This window comes from Ursus americanus, chromosome 7, assembly GCF_024610735.1.
Source record: "Ursus americanus isolate L20-20 chromosome 7, mUrsAme1.1.p, whole genome shotgun sequence".
NCBI lineage: Eukaryota > Metazoa > Chordata > Mammalia > Carnivora > Ursidae > Ursus > Ursus americanus.
The window spans coordinates 82,170,777-82,184,504 of record NC_142133.1 but is presented as its reverse complement, the minus strand read 5'-3'; the positions used below and the strand labels follow the sequence as shown (position 1 = coordinate 82,184,504).

The window sequence follows — 13,728 nt, the reverse complement described above, 5'->3', positions numbered from 1 at the left end:
CAAACTATTTTCATTTGGTTTTCAGGCTGGTTGGGCCTCAGAGCCCTGGAGACAGCCAAGAAAAGAGACAGGAATGCTTTTATAAGGTTTATCGATGTGCATACCCAATGCAGCATTTAAGGTTATAATTATTTAGAGAATAAAAACAAACATCTGCATTCTTCTCCTTCAAGCAGAAGTGCCCAAGTGTGGAATATGCCAGATGATGTTGTTACTTCATTCAATTGATCAAATGGTTTGATCAATAGGTTGAAGATTGAAAAAAAGAAATCAATATACACAGGGAGAATTTAAGACTCTGTTTATATAATCAATTGATTAGGGGATTGACTTGAAAGGTACATGCACAAGGAAAGGGCTTAGAAGTAAAGCAGTAGAAAAACATTTCATGTCTTGCCGTGAAGACAGATAAATATAAATTGGGGTGCTTGGAGCAAAATGAACACGGAAAATGCAAAATTCAGAGTAGAGTTCAGGTTTTTAAAAAGACATGCTTTCAACACACATGTAGGATATAATATATTGTAAATGCATACACATTTTCATTGTTGTTTCTAGTTGTTTCTTTTGCCAGGCAGCACCGGGCGAGGGAAACGGCTAGGAGTTTTATTTAGAAGATTACATCAGTCATGGTCCTTAGTTAAAAGCAGCAGAGAACAACTCAACCTGATAGGAGCAGAAAAGGAATCCACTGCAAGAATGCCGGATCGATAGTCTGAGTCAGACATGCAGCCAGCAAAGTGCCACAGGCGGGGCTGCTTCATCCGGTGTTACAAGGAGCCCTAAATGGCCTGGCTGAAAATTCATTCCAAACCTTACTGTTGTTCCTTACGGAAACATCCCTCCTTTGGGTACTAAAATCCTGAACTCAGCAGAACCTAGAGTCACAGAGTGAGGAACCCAGCGTTTTTGAGTTTATCACTGACCTTGCGAATGAAGAGCCATTCCCATCCCCCGGCCCCCTGCTCCCCGGGTGTCTGGAACCCCGTGTCCGGGCTCCGGGAGAAGCGGCTATGTTGCTCCTGTAGGGGACTCCCTCCAACCTCTCAGGTTTGCAACGTCAATAATTTACTCGGTTTGATAAAGCAGCTACTCCTGGGAATGGGGGATGTGGTAGTGCGGCGGACCCCGTGGGCATCAACCCATTGCTTTATCTCACTATGGAGTAAATTTTTTTAAAAGATTTTATTTATTTATTAGAGAGAGAGAGGAGAGAGAGAGGAGAGAGAGAGAGAGAGCACACATGAGTGGGGGGAGGGGCAGAGGGAGAAGCAGAATCCCCACTGAGCAGAGTGAGCCCCAGGAGGGACTCAATCCCAGGACCCTGGAATCATGACCTGAGCCAAAGGCAGACACTTAACCCACTGAGCCACCAAGGTGCCCCTGCAGTAAATTTTAAAGCTGTGTTAAGGGGCGTCTGGGTGGCACAGCGGTTAAGCGTCTGCCTTCGGCTCAGGGCATGATCCCGGCGTTATGGGATCGAGCCCCACATCAGGCTCCTCTGCTATGAGCCTGCTTCTTCCTCTCCCTCTCCCCCTGCTTGTGTTCCCTCTCTCACTGGCTGTCTCTAACACTGTTGAATAAATAAATAAAATTAAAAAAAAAAAAAAGCTGTGTTAAAGCTATGTAGCCTACCAGGATGGTGTTTAACCCTCCATGTACCAGGAAAAACTGTCATTATCATTTGCCATCTGAGCCCAATGAAACTTTTTTTTGAAGTTGGGTGTGGAGCCCATCGTGGGGCCTGAACTCACAACCCTGAGATTCAGACCTGAGCTGATATTAAGAGTCCCACACATAAGAACTAGGAAGATCAGTAGGAGAAGAAAGAGAAAAAGAAAGGGGGTGTAATCAGAAGGGGGAATGAAGCATGAGAGACTATGGACTCTAAGAAACAAACTGAGGGCTTCAGAGGGGAGGCGGGTGGGGGAATGGGATAGGCTGGTGATGGGTAGTAAGGAGGGCACGTATTGCATGGTGCACTGGGTGTTATACGCAACTAATGAATCATCGAACTTTACATAAAAAACCAGGGATGTACTGTATGGTGACTAACATAATATAATAAAAAACATTAAAAAAATTAAAAAAAAAGAATTGCAAAGAAGGATCTTAAAAAAAAAAAAAGAGTCCCACACCCAACTGACTGAGCCACCCAGGCACTCCTCAATGGAATTTTTAAAAATACATATATTATCTTTAAGTCAGAGAGAAGACTTTACAGAAGTAAGAATAAAGGGATGGGGGAAAACCAGTCTTTCTAAGAATTTAAAATAGACTGCCCTTTTTTCAAATAAATTTTGGCACACAAATATCATAGAACAGGAAAGAATACTGTCACAAGTCTGTCTGACAAAGTGAAGTGGCCTAGGCCCTTGGCACACAATCTAGGGTGAGGAAATCCCTCCTGTTTGTGAATAATTTGGTAACAATATCATATTTCCATTTGAAACCTCATAATATGAGATTTCACTTCTAGCATCCACTTCATAATCAACATTGGAGTCTAAAGCTGTGCTCCTAGTCCTATATGGCTACGGAAATTTAAATTACGTGAAACTAAATACAATACAAAGCCCTGTCCTTGCTCACCCTAGCCACATTGGAAGGGCCCCAGCTCTGTGTGGCTGGTGGCTGGCTACTGCAGGGGCAGTGCTGATCGAGAACTTTCCCCCACGGCGGAAGCACCGCCCGACCGCTGTGGCGGGGGGGGGGGGGTTGCCCTCATTTGCTGCTCTGCCTAAGGATTGTGAAATGTCTTCTCCGATTGTTTTTCTTTGCCATTGACAGAAGAAAATTTTCGTGGATCTGTTGGGCTTATTCAAGGCTTGTGAGCAGACACACTGCCTGTCTTCCTTTCGGTCTATTTTTTCAAGGAGATTTTTATAGTGAATGACCTCATAAGACAGAAATACCTCCTTGTTTCAAAAAAAGGGCAGGTTTCTTTGCTGTCCTGGATGATAAACGTAAGGTTTCACTGTGGGCCCAAAGGTGGGTTTACGTGTAGCCTATTATGAAAGATGCAGTTTCCCAAAGCTTGGGGTTCCTAAACCCTGATGCAGATACCTTGCTCGAGCCGTGTCCAGCCGCGTGGGGTTTTCCACATCATCCCTGTGAATCGCGAGGAGCTACAGGAACCAATGCAAGCTTGATGCTTCTGCTGAGCGGACCTTGGAATTCCGTGTCTTCTCACAGCAGCTATGAAATGGGGGTAAGTCAACTTGGTAGCTCAAAAATGTAGTAAAGTCTTGGACCCTTTATGTTTTTGACGTTCATTGGTGGCAAAATGAACAATTCTGAATTACCAACTATGTTCAGTGAATGTTATAAGTGACCTATGAAGTTGGTTTCTCCAGTGTATTTTATTTCTTCTTAAAAGATGGTGCAATTCTTTGAAAAATTAAAAACAAAATAAAAATGAAGGATGACATTGATTTTACCATTGTATCATCCTTCTAGGTGAGTCTATCTTTTTACTAATTTATTATCTAATTTTTTTTTCTTTTCCTTTTTTTCTTTTTTTTTCTTTTTTGGCCTAGTTGGGAATAAGTGATGAGAAATGACAAAATAATTTCTAGGATGTTAAAAGAATGACATGTTTCATAATGTAAAAAAATAAAATAAATAAGTTCCCATATTGTATTTTAGATTTATAAAAGGGATTCAGGGGACCCATATGGTAATTGCAGGGTAGAATGTTTTATTCTATCTTTTTTTCTTAAAATTTATTTATTTATTTGAGAGAGAGAGAGAGAGCACATGAATGGGGAGAGCAGAGGAAGAGAATCTTCAAGCAGACTCCCTCCTGAACGTGGAGTCTGACGTGGGCTCCATCTCAAGACCCTGAGATCAGGACCTGAGCAGAAAAGGAGAGTCAGATGCTTGACCAACTGAGCTACCCAGACACCCCTTCTATCTTTTCAAAGTAAGTAAAACTTTTCTTTGTTCTTTAGAAGATCTTAAGAAAAAAATAATAAAGCCATGAAATGATCATCCTTCCGAATGGTTGGAACTGCTCAAGAAAGAAACTTCAGTGGACCTTGAGGATGCACTGAAGGTCCAGACATCTATGGATAGTGATAGAAAGGCAAGCACATGTTTATCCAGATGACATATCTGTTCAACTGAAGACAAGTTTCTACCCTTTCTGTAAGAAAGAATTCAACCTGATTAGCCTATCACTGACTGACCCTCCAGAATGTGCTGGGTCACAGGCTCATGGCCTATCTTTGCTGCTGGCAGATTACACGTTCAAAAGTAGCGATGTTCACATCAGCTTTAGTGACGGGTGCTGGATCCAGGTACCCTCTCCCAGTGCCCCAGCAGTCACCTTTCCCTTCTGCCAGTCGGACTAGCACTCGCTGGCTGGAAAAGTGAATTGCTTGATATTTACAGAGGAAATCATATTGTTTCCAAGACTATTAAAAGCCTCACCCACAAGGAAAGATTTTGGTGACCATCTAGATAAGACAGAATCTGGTCTCTTTCCAAGCATGGAGCACACTGCGGAGAGCAACCACAACGCTAATTTGCAGAGATGCTAGTGCTTTCCTGACGGATGGCTTCTCCAAAGCCTTGGTGGAGAAAACAGTTTTAGGTCATCCAAAAAGGTCGATGGGCAGGTTGCATATGATATACCCTTGTCCACAATCCTGCCGCCCTACATCTTTGATTTCATCTACATTTTCCTAAGAAAATTCTGGCTTCTCAGCTTTATTTTGGATGGGCTGCAGTTATGTCCCAGACATATAAAACAACTGGTTAAACAATCACAGCTACCTCCAGCTGCTCCAGATAGCCTGCTGACGTTAGAACTCCTATTATGCAGCTACGTGATAAACACAGCCTGCTAGACAACTCTCCTCTTCTCTCCTCGGTCTAAAATGAGGCTCTTTCTGTAAAGGGCTGGATAGGAATCGGCAGGCCATGTGCTCTCTGTCACCAACACTCAACTCTGTCATTTTAGGATGACAGTAGAAAGACTATATGAAAACAAAAAGTCATGCTGTGTTCCAATAAAACTTTATTTACATAACCAGGCAGCAGGTCAGTCTTGGCCAGTGGGCAGTATTTGCTGGCTTATAGTCTAAGCCTCTCTGAGGGTAAACTGGAAATGTATCGTTACCAAAATAAATTAACCAGGACTTGCAATCATGTTAGTTCTGAGGTCCCTCTTCTAGAATTTGTGTTTATAGCCATGCTGCCCTGGAGCTTATTGGGACCTGACTCTTGTTACAGATTTGGAGACAAACAGTACCAGCAATGCTGGGAGGAGACACAGTGTTCTCCCCTTGCAAAGAACCTCCCTCTGCTAAGGTGTTTCTAGTGTTTTCAATTTAGGCAGGAATGGTCCCACTAAATGATCAGGACTACGTGATTTGGCTGGGGGGAGGCCTAGGGCAGGGGAGGCTGAAGATACCGTGCCCTCAGGGTCTACATCCTCTTGTATGCACTCCTTCCAGTTCTCAGTCTCATAGCCTCTTAGTTCAGGCCCTGCTGTTCACGTAAGAGACTGGAAATCAACATCAGTGCAGCGCGGTCTGCCAGCACCTGCAGGGGTGAAGTGTGCGGGTTGTAGCCGACACGTCCCTGTGGCCACACTGGGCCAACAGTTCTTTCAGAATAGTTGTCTAAAGGCTTTGGTGCTCAGCCCATGTCTTGACCAAAATATTTTACACATTTAGACTTTTCTTTCTCTCTTAGTAAGTGGGACTCACCAGCCCGATGATGAGCAGTCAGGCAGCCTTCGAGGGCAAGAGCCCCTCCTGCTCTCAAGTACACCTGTGGCCGTGACACACATTGCCTTCCAGGGGACGACAGTTCGTCCTTTCCCTAGGTGCTCTGTAATACACTGCCAGAGTCCTCTTGTCATGCCAGCAGACTATTTATTATTTTTTTACAGATTTATTTATTTATTAGAGAGAGAGAGAGAGAGAGCACAATCAGCAGGGGCAGAGGGAGAGGGAGAGAGATAATCAAGCAGACTCCCCACTGAGCTTGGAGCCTGAAGCAGGGCTCAATTTCATGACCCCGAGATCATGACCTGAGCTGAATCAAGAGTTGGATTCCTCCACCACCCAGGTGCCCCCCAGCAGATTATTTATTACCAAACCACAACAGGACCAAAAACCAACTCCTAACTTCTGTTATTTCTCTAGTCTATTGCCTATAAACTCCCTTGGTATCCATTTTTGTATCTGGCAAAGTCCTTGATGGCATCCAAGGGAGAGTGGTAATGTGAGATGTAGCCAGACAGGAGCTGCAGACAGAAAGGCCTGGGAAGCCAGGAGAGCCAGGTTCAGAAGGCGGGTACAGATGAAGGACTCCAGGCAGGAGCTGAAACCATGGTCCAGAGCAGGCCTCTGGTCTAACTCAGAAAGGACGCAGACCACGACAGGGACCACAAGACACAAACTGTCTGAGCATACTTCCAGATACATTCCTGGGGCCATAACATCTTTTCCTTAGCAAACCAGTCTGGAATGGAGAGGTAAGCAGCTGCCTTGGTTAGAGAGACCTTGAGCTCTTGGTCCTATGGAGAGAAAAAAAAAATCTGATAAACTTTCCTGCCGAAAGTTTTGTTCTTACATAAGTTTGGATGGCGTTTATCTATGATATTAAAAACTCATCCTAAATTTAAAGAAATCACATTGCATTCCTTATAAGAAGAATATAGCCTAACTTCCAAAAAATATTCCCTAAAATATCATGCCGTTTTCATGTATCATTCATGCAGGACAGAACATTTCCAACAGGTATATTAGAACTGCTTCCTCTCACATAGAGACTGGAAGCTGGGCCAGGAGGTGGGGGGAATCACAAGGTCTCAGAGACAGGTGTGGCCATGAAGTTTCCAGAATATGGTCATCAGAGATAGTAGGTGTTCGTTTAATTAGAATGCCTTTAGATATGCCTGCTGTGGCCCCCACGTTCCTCTGTCTCAGATCTGACCCTTTTGCTCATTTCCCATGGCCTTAGAGATACCTAATTTTACTTTTTAGCTTTTTTTTTTTTTAAGATTTTATTTATTTATTCGACAGAGATAGAGACAGCCAGCGAGAGAGGGAACACAAGCAGGGGGAGTGGGAGAGGAAGAAGCAGGCTCATAGCGGAGGAGCCTGATGTGGGGCTCGATCCCATAACGCCAGGATCACACCCTGAGCCGAAGGCAGACGCTTAACCGCTGTGCCACCCAGGCTCCCCTACTTTTTAGCTTTTTGACCTATATACGTAACCGTTTCTGCTCAAGAATTCTTTAGAGCACCCAGGCGGGGACTCAGAGAGCTCGGGCTCTCTCTCCGCTGGCCTCTTCTGCTAACGCTGCTGTGTCCTTGGTAAGTGACCCCAGTGTGCCGGGCTTGTTTTCTCACTCTTAGGAGGGAGGGAGCCCCTTTGGAATTATGATTCTATAAATAGCCTTTTACGAGGGCTCTTACCATGCCTGGCAGGCTATTTCCATCGCTTGATTACCTCGACTTTTAGTTCTTTAAACAAAATGCCAACCAATGTTCCTGTGAAGGATTCTGTTCTCTGGCCTCCAGGAAATCCTTTTGGATTTCATGGTGAAGAGTCAGCTCCCGCTCCTTCCGTGGGGCTGTGAGGGGCTCTGACTGAGGGCAGGTTAGGGAGCAGCCAAGCCAGGGGGCAGTTAGGGCCTCAGACAGCACAGAGCTCACTTCAGGGCGATGTCGACAGGAGGCGTGCGTGAATGTTCTCATCTCCCGTCTGCGGCCGCAGGATCAGGACTAAACCCAGATATCTCTAATTTTTTTTTCCCTTTAACTCTCTCACTTCACTTGTTTGTAATTAATGAGTTAATTAATTTTAGGGTTGGCCAGTGGTTGATTTTTACTTTCTCAAAATTATGCACACCTACCTAAAAGATGCTTCATGATATTAGAAGCAGTCAATCCCAAACCGTGAATGTCTGATATGTCTGCACAGAATACAAAACGAATTTATCAAATTTCAAGCCACAGGGACCTATTACATCAAACAACATGGGCAGAGTGTGCAAGAGACTTTCAGTGCAAAAGATCAGAAATGGGTATTTGGTTGTGCCTTTTAAAGATCAATAGTAAAAATTCATGCTGCCAGGAGTACAAGCTCTGCTTGGGGCCGGCCAGACAAGGGGCGCGGGCTCGACCAGGCTGGCCGGATATCATGACTTTTTTTCCCTTTTAGCCTGAACTTGAACAAGGTACAAATGCAGATGAAGATCGTTAACTGTACAGACAAGACGGTGCTTCCGGCTACAAGGAACAGGGTTCATAGAATTCTTCATGGACAGTTCAGGAGGGCCTTTCTTCGTGTGACCTGATGACTGTAGGCAGAAGGCTCGAGGAGCTGCTGACGTAGGAGACCACTGTGGTCACACGGACTGTCGTGCCCTGAATGTGCGTGTCCCCCGACCAGACTTGTTCAAACTCTAACCCCCGTATGTTGGTGTTTGCAGGTGGGGTCCCTGTGATGGTACTGATGGCCCTATAAAAAGAAATATCAGAGGACCCCACCCCTGCTGTCTCTGTCTCTGTCTCTCTGTCTCTGTCTCCCACATGGGGACATAGGCTGCTGTCTGAGAGCCAGGAAGAGGGCTCCCACCAGGAGCCAAATCAGAGGGCACCCTGCTCGGGGATGCCTGGCTTCCAGAACTGTGGGAAATAGGTGTCTGTGGGCGAAAGCCCCAGTCTGTGGTGTTTTGCTACAGAGGCCAGGCTGAGTCAAACAGAAGCTGGACGCGGGAGTGGAGGCAGCACCCAGTGCCCACTCCAGACTGTAACTTTCAAAACAGAAAACATTGAGCCCAAATTTTGGGTAAAATGATATATACAGATGGTGACCCAATCAGGCTCAAAATCTGTATTCGCAGATATGTGGGACATTTGGCCTAAAATGACCAGAGTACTAAAAAAATACCTTTTATGATTTCAATTAAGTTTCTTTTCTCTTTCCTTTTTGGAAAAGTCCCCTCTGGGCCTCTGTCCTCCATTTCCTGGTGAAATTCAGTGAGGGTCAGGCCTTATTTGAGAACATTATGGATTTAATTAATCAAATATGGCACAGCGGCTGGCCTTACTGCTCACACGCTTCCTGTCCTCGCAAAGATGCGGAAGGTTGTTTTCTAGGGATTATAACTCATCGTTTAAAATGCTTAATATTTTACTCTTTAGGAAATTGGCTCATAGCCAAGGAGCAATGTAAAAAATGGTTAAAATGCATGTAACAAGAGGCATTTACTTGAAGAACGTCAAACAGCAAGCATGTTTTCTTCAGTCGTGTGGCAGATCAGGAGGAACCACACGCTGAGGTTTCTTCTCATTTTGGTAAGAGACTAAACCTACAAATAGTCGTCTCGTACTGCAAACACTAGGATGGGAGAGACACAGGTAACCTGAGGGGCCACGGTGAGAGACACACAGCCACCAGGGCGTCAGGACGAGGCTGAAATCCCACTGACAGGACCCACTGGACATCACCCACCGTGGGGTGATAAATAAAATCTTTAAAAAAAGCAAAAAAACCTATGCCCACATTTTCCTAAGGTATGCACCCCAAATCTGCTTCATTTCTTTCCTTTATCCCTTTGTCTTTCTCTTCGGACTCCATCTCTCTATTCCGAGGTTAATGACAATCATAGGTGAAGATATATATTTAATCTGACCTTTCCCCAGGTCACTGTATTCAATTTAGAAGTTCTGAGATTCTGTTACTCAAAGCCTCGTAGGCTCCAGCTCTCGTGTTTTAGGGCATAGAACCCGTTAGCTTCGCAACCGCATGTCCTTTGAATTTCTGGATTCTCTCTAGCCCTTTTCATTTCTTTTGCAAATTGGCTCATTTGTTCCTCTTTCTCTCTAATAATATTTTTGTTATGAACTGTTCCCAACATGTGGAAAAGTTAGAATTTTACAACCAAACCCCACATACTCAGCTTCGAGAGTCCACCATTAACTATTCACTCTATCTGATACATCACGTATCTACCCACTTTGACTAATTCTTTCCTGAACTCACCTCTCTCACGCAATGTGTGCTAAACACAGCCGGTGATAGCACACACGAATGCTCTGGTCTTTCCAACTGTGTCTCCTGGGGCTGCAGGCTGAGTCATGCACACTTGTTCCCCAGACACCACGGGGGAATGTCCACCAGGTAACATGCCACTGCACAGCTCGTCCCCATCTTCCTGGTCTCTGATAGCCACTTTCTGCTGCTTCAGTAGTATAACCAAGGGCACGAATGTTACTTTTTAAATTATAGTTGCACTGCGTTACAATACATGAAGTTCTGGCAGCTCAACAATGCTGCAAGAAATGATAAAAACATAACAGGAGAAATCAGGGCCATCACTAAGCCTCAACAGAAATTTCTTGCTGGCTCATGGCATGGTTCAGTGCACGTCGGATGCCTTTCTGGGCTGAGTTTTTGAAGCCGTTATATCAGGGATGGTGTCTTCTTCCATCTCGTGGCACTGCTGCCCTCACAGAGAGCCCCCGGAAGGCAGGGCAGCATATCTCATTGCCAGGCGTGGATGGGACATATATCATTTTGGCCAAAATCCCGACTGTACTGTAAGAGGGGCTGGGAAGTAGTCTCCTTCTTTTTGTGTGCCCAAGAACAGGAAATTGGTTTGCTGAGCAGCTTAGTGTCCCGGGGCCATCATAAGAAAGTCTTACGAACTCGATGACATGAAACAACAGAAATTTATTCTCTCACAGTTCTGGAGACCAGATGTCTAAAATCAAGGTGCTGTGCAGTGTGCTCCCTCCAGAGGCTCTCGGGGAGAACTAGTTGCATACTTTTCTGTTAGCGTCTTGTGGGGACCCTTGGCATTCCTCGACTCACAGACGCATCATCTCTGCCTCGTCGATCACATGGCCACCTTCTCCCTGCCCGTGTCTCTTCTCTTCTTGTAAGGACATCAGTCATATAGGATAAGACTAATGACTTGACTTGATTACACCTGCCTAGATCCGATCTCCAAATAAGGTCACACTCACAGGATTTCAATGTGTCTTTTGGGGGGGGGGGTGTCACATTTTGACCCACAACAGTGAGCATCTGACTAGTCTCATCACAGATTCCAAGAATTCCTCCTCCACCTGTAAGAGCTTGCCCTGGAAGCCAAGGTGGGAAGAGGATGTGAACAGTACAGGGACAGCCAGTTCCATGCATCGCCATATCTCAAGAAGGAAACTGAGAAAGCTGAAATGTGCAGGTCCCTGAGGAGCACTGTTTTCTGTCATTTCTACTAAATTGTCACTCATATGAGCTTTTAGGGCAGAATGAATGTCTCTGTTCAAACCACATGTGTCTACCTTATCTGTAAGTAGAGGATGATTCCCGTAAAGGTGTTTGACCGCTCTTAGCAGAACGGCGGGGTAACCATTGCTGGGTCATACAAATCTTTCTTAGACTTCTAGCATCTCTCAGGGTCGGGGAAAGGAAATCTGGGCAAGGAAGGACACCATTGTCTTTTTATCTTTTATCTGAAAAAGAAACAAGACAAAACAGAAAACAAGCCCCTGAACGTCCATAGCTTCCCCCTCTGGTCTGTCTGCGAAGCCACATCCCTGACTGAGCACCCCATCTCCGCAAACCGTAGTACGGCGGGTCCCGCACTGGGAAGTCACTGCTGTCACGTTCCGAGCGCCTGTGCTCGCTCATTACTTCATTCCACAGACATCTACAGAGCGGTCAGCACGGAGCTCCCGAGGTTTGCTGTCTCCGTGTCAACAGCCCGGGCAGAATGAAGAGTAGGCCCACAGCTGGCTGTTCACGGCACCCAGCCTGGGGTCTCAGCACCTGACACTACGGATGTTCGCCAAACAAATGAATAGATGAATCAGTGAATCAATAAATAGATAATTTTCAAGGAGTGGAATGTTTGCTTTAATAGGATCCGCTAGAAGTAATTAGGTCAGATGCTCAGTTTTACTCTAACAAAACCAATAAGACCCAGGAACATGTTCTTCTAATAAAAGCATTTCAGCCTTAACTGATTTTTTTTTTCTTTAGAAAAGCCATAATGTAGGTAGATTCAATCAATGAAATAGATATGGTGATGATATTTTCCAAAACTATTAGAAGGATACATATTTGACACAACAGATAATTCCAGTATATAAATGCAGAAATTCTACCAATATATACAAATTGTACCATGCAGTCTTTGTGGAAGGCACTTTGGCTACACGTACCAGAATCTATGGGGCCCCTGGGGGGCTCACTCAGTTAAGCATTTGCCTTCGGCTCAGGTCATGATCTCCGGGTCCTGGAATCAAGTTCTGCTTTGGGATCCTTGCTCGGCAGGGAGCCACTCTCCCTGCTTGTGCTCACTCTCTCTCTCTGACAAATAAATAAATAAAATCTTTAAAAAAAACCCACAAAACCCAAAATCTATTGAAAATGTTGAACACTTTGACCTAATAATTGTAATAATTGTACTGCTGGGAACCACCCAAAGAAATAATCCAAAATATTGAACATGCTTTATGAACCCGTATCTATGGCAACATTGTGTTTGACAGTGAAAAATTTGAAACAGTCTAAATGTCCAACAATAGGGGCATAACTAAGGAAATTATGGGACATGATTATGCAGTCTTTAAAATAATGTTTTTAATGAGTCTGTAATAATAATATGAAAGAATTTATATTATAGTAAAAGAACAGGAGGCAAAATTATAGTATGATGATATCCATATTAAATATCAATAACTATGCATAAAACTCTGAATGGAGGTACAGAAAAATGTCAATAGTTATATCTGAAGTGTGGGACTTGAGTGGTTTAAAAATTTTTTCTTCCTGCTTTATTTTTCAAATTTATTGTACTGAGTATTTTGTAATGGGAAACATAATAAGCACTTAGAAATAAAGGCACAAATGAGGTGAAAAATTAAATTACATTAAATGTTACATTTATGGAAAAGAATATCATAAAATTATCACTGCCTTGGAAAACTCAAAGAATGAGTTTACTATGCATACAGGGGCTAAATTGAAATAATAAAACAGTTCGATGCCATGATTTCTGAATGTTCACAGGCTCTGACTAATTGTCAGAGGCCCGTGCACAGGGCAGACAGGGGGCCGTTGGCATTGACAGGTCACCTCTGTGGTCAGGCTGGTACCTCGTCCAAAGAGCTCCATCTCCCAGTGCTCCATCAGCTGTCCCTCCCCGCATCAATTCTGCCAGCTTCCAGGAGCTCCGACAAGATAAATGTTGGCAAGAGAAGAGGAAGCTGACTGACAGCCACTGCATTCAAACAGGTCACTTAGAAAGGAAGGGAGTTTAACAACATTAACATCATAGCAGCCATTTTAAATGTCAATCTCCCTCGTCAAGTGATGGAATAAACATATTCTCTCCTGTGTTATTCGGAGCTGATTCTTTACCTGCAGAAGCCTCGCGCTTAACACTGATTGTGTTTAAAGAGAGTTACATTTCCTGCCAGGTGTTGTGATGAAAGAGAAGTCTCCTCTTGTTTTCGTCTTCTTTTTGCTAAAATATTAGTATCTTGTATATGTCGGATACCAAGTATCAAGAGAAGATCGCTTAATATGACTGTAAAAAAAAAAAATAAGAAGAAAAACCCCACGGCCTGACCATTTGTGATGCTTGCCCCACGCCTAAGCAGATAACATTTTTTTTAAATAAAAGGTCATTTGGTTTTCCTGAAAAACAAGCACACAAACCATTGGGCCATGCATTGTTCTGAGGATTGA

The 13,728-nt window shown here is 44.1% G+C and overlaps 1 long non-coding RNA gene across 1 annotated transcript; it reads left to right on the top strand.

Annotated features, from left to right (window-relative positions):
• The first annotated feature begins 3,747 nt into the window (after positions 1-3,747).
• LOC148109737 (uncharacterized) lies at positions 3,748-8,507 on the top strand. The gene is made up of 2 exons (XR_015725102.1): positions 3,748-3,925; positions 8,185-8,507. It is a non-coding gene; the product is annotated as an uncharacterized LOC148109737 (long non-coding RNA).
• The last annotated feature ends 5,221 nt before the right edge of the window (positions 8,508-13,728 follow it).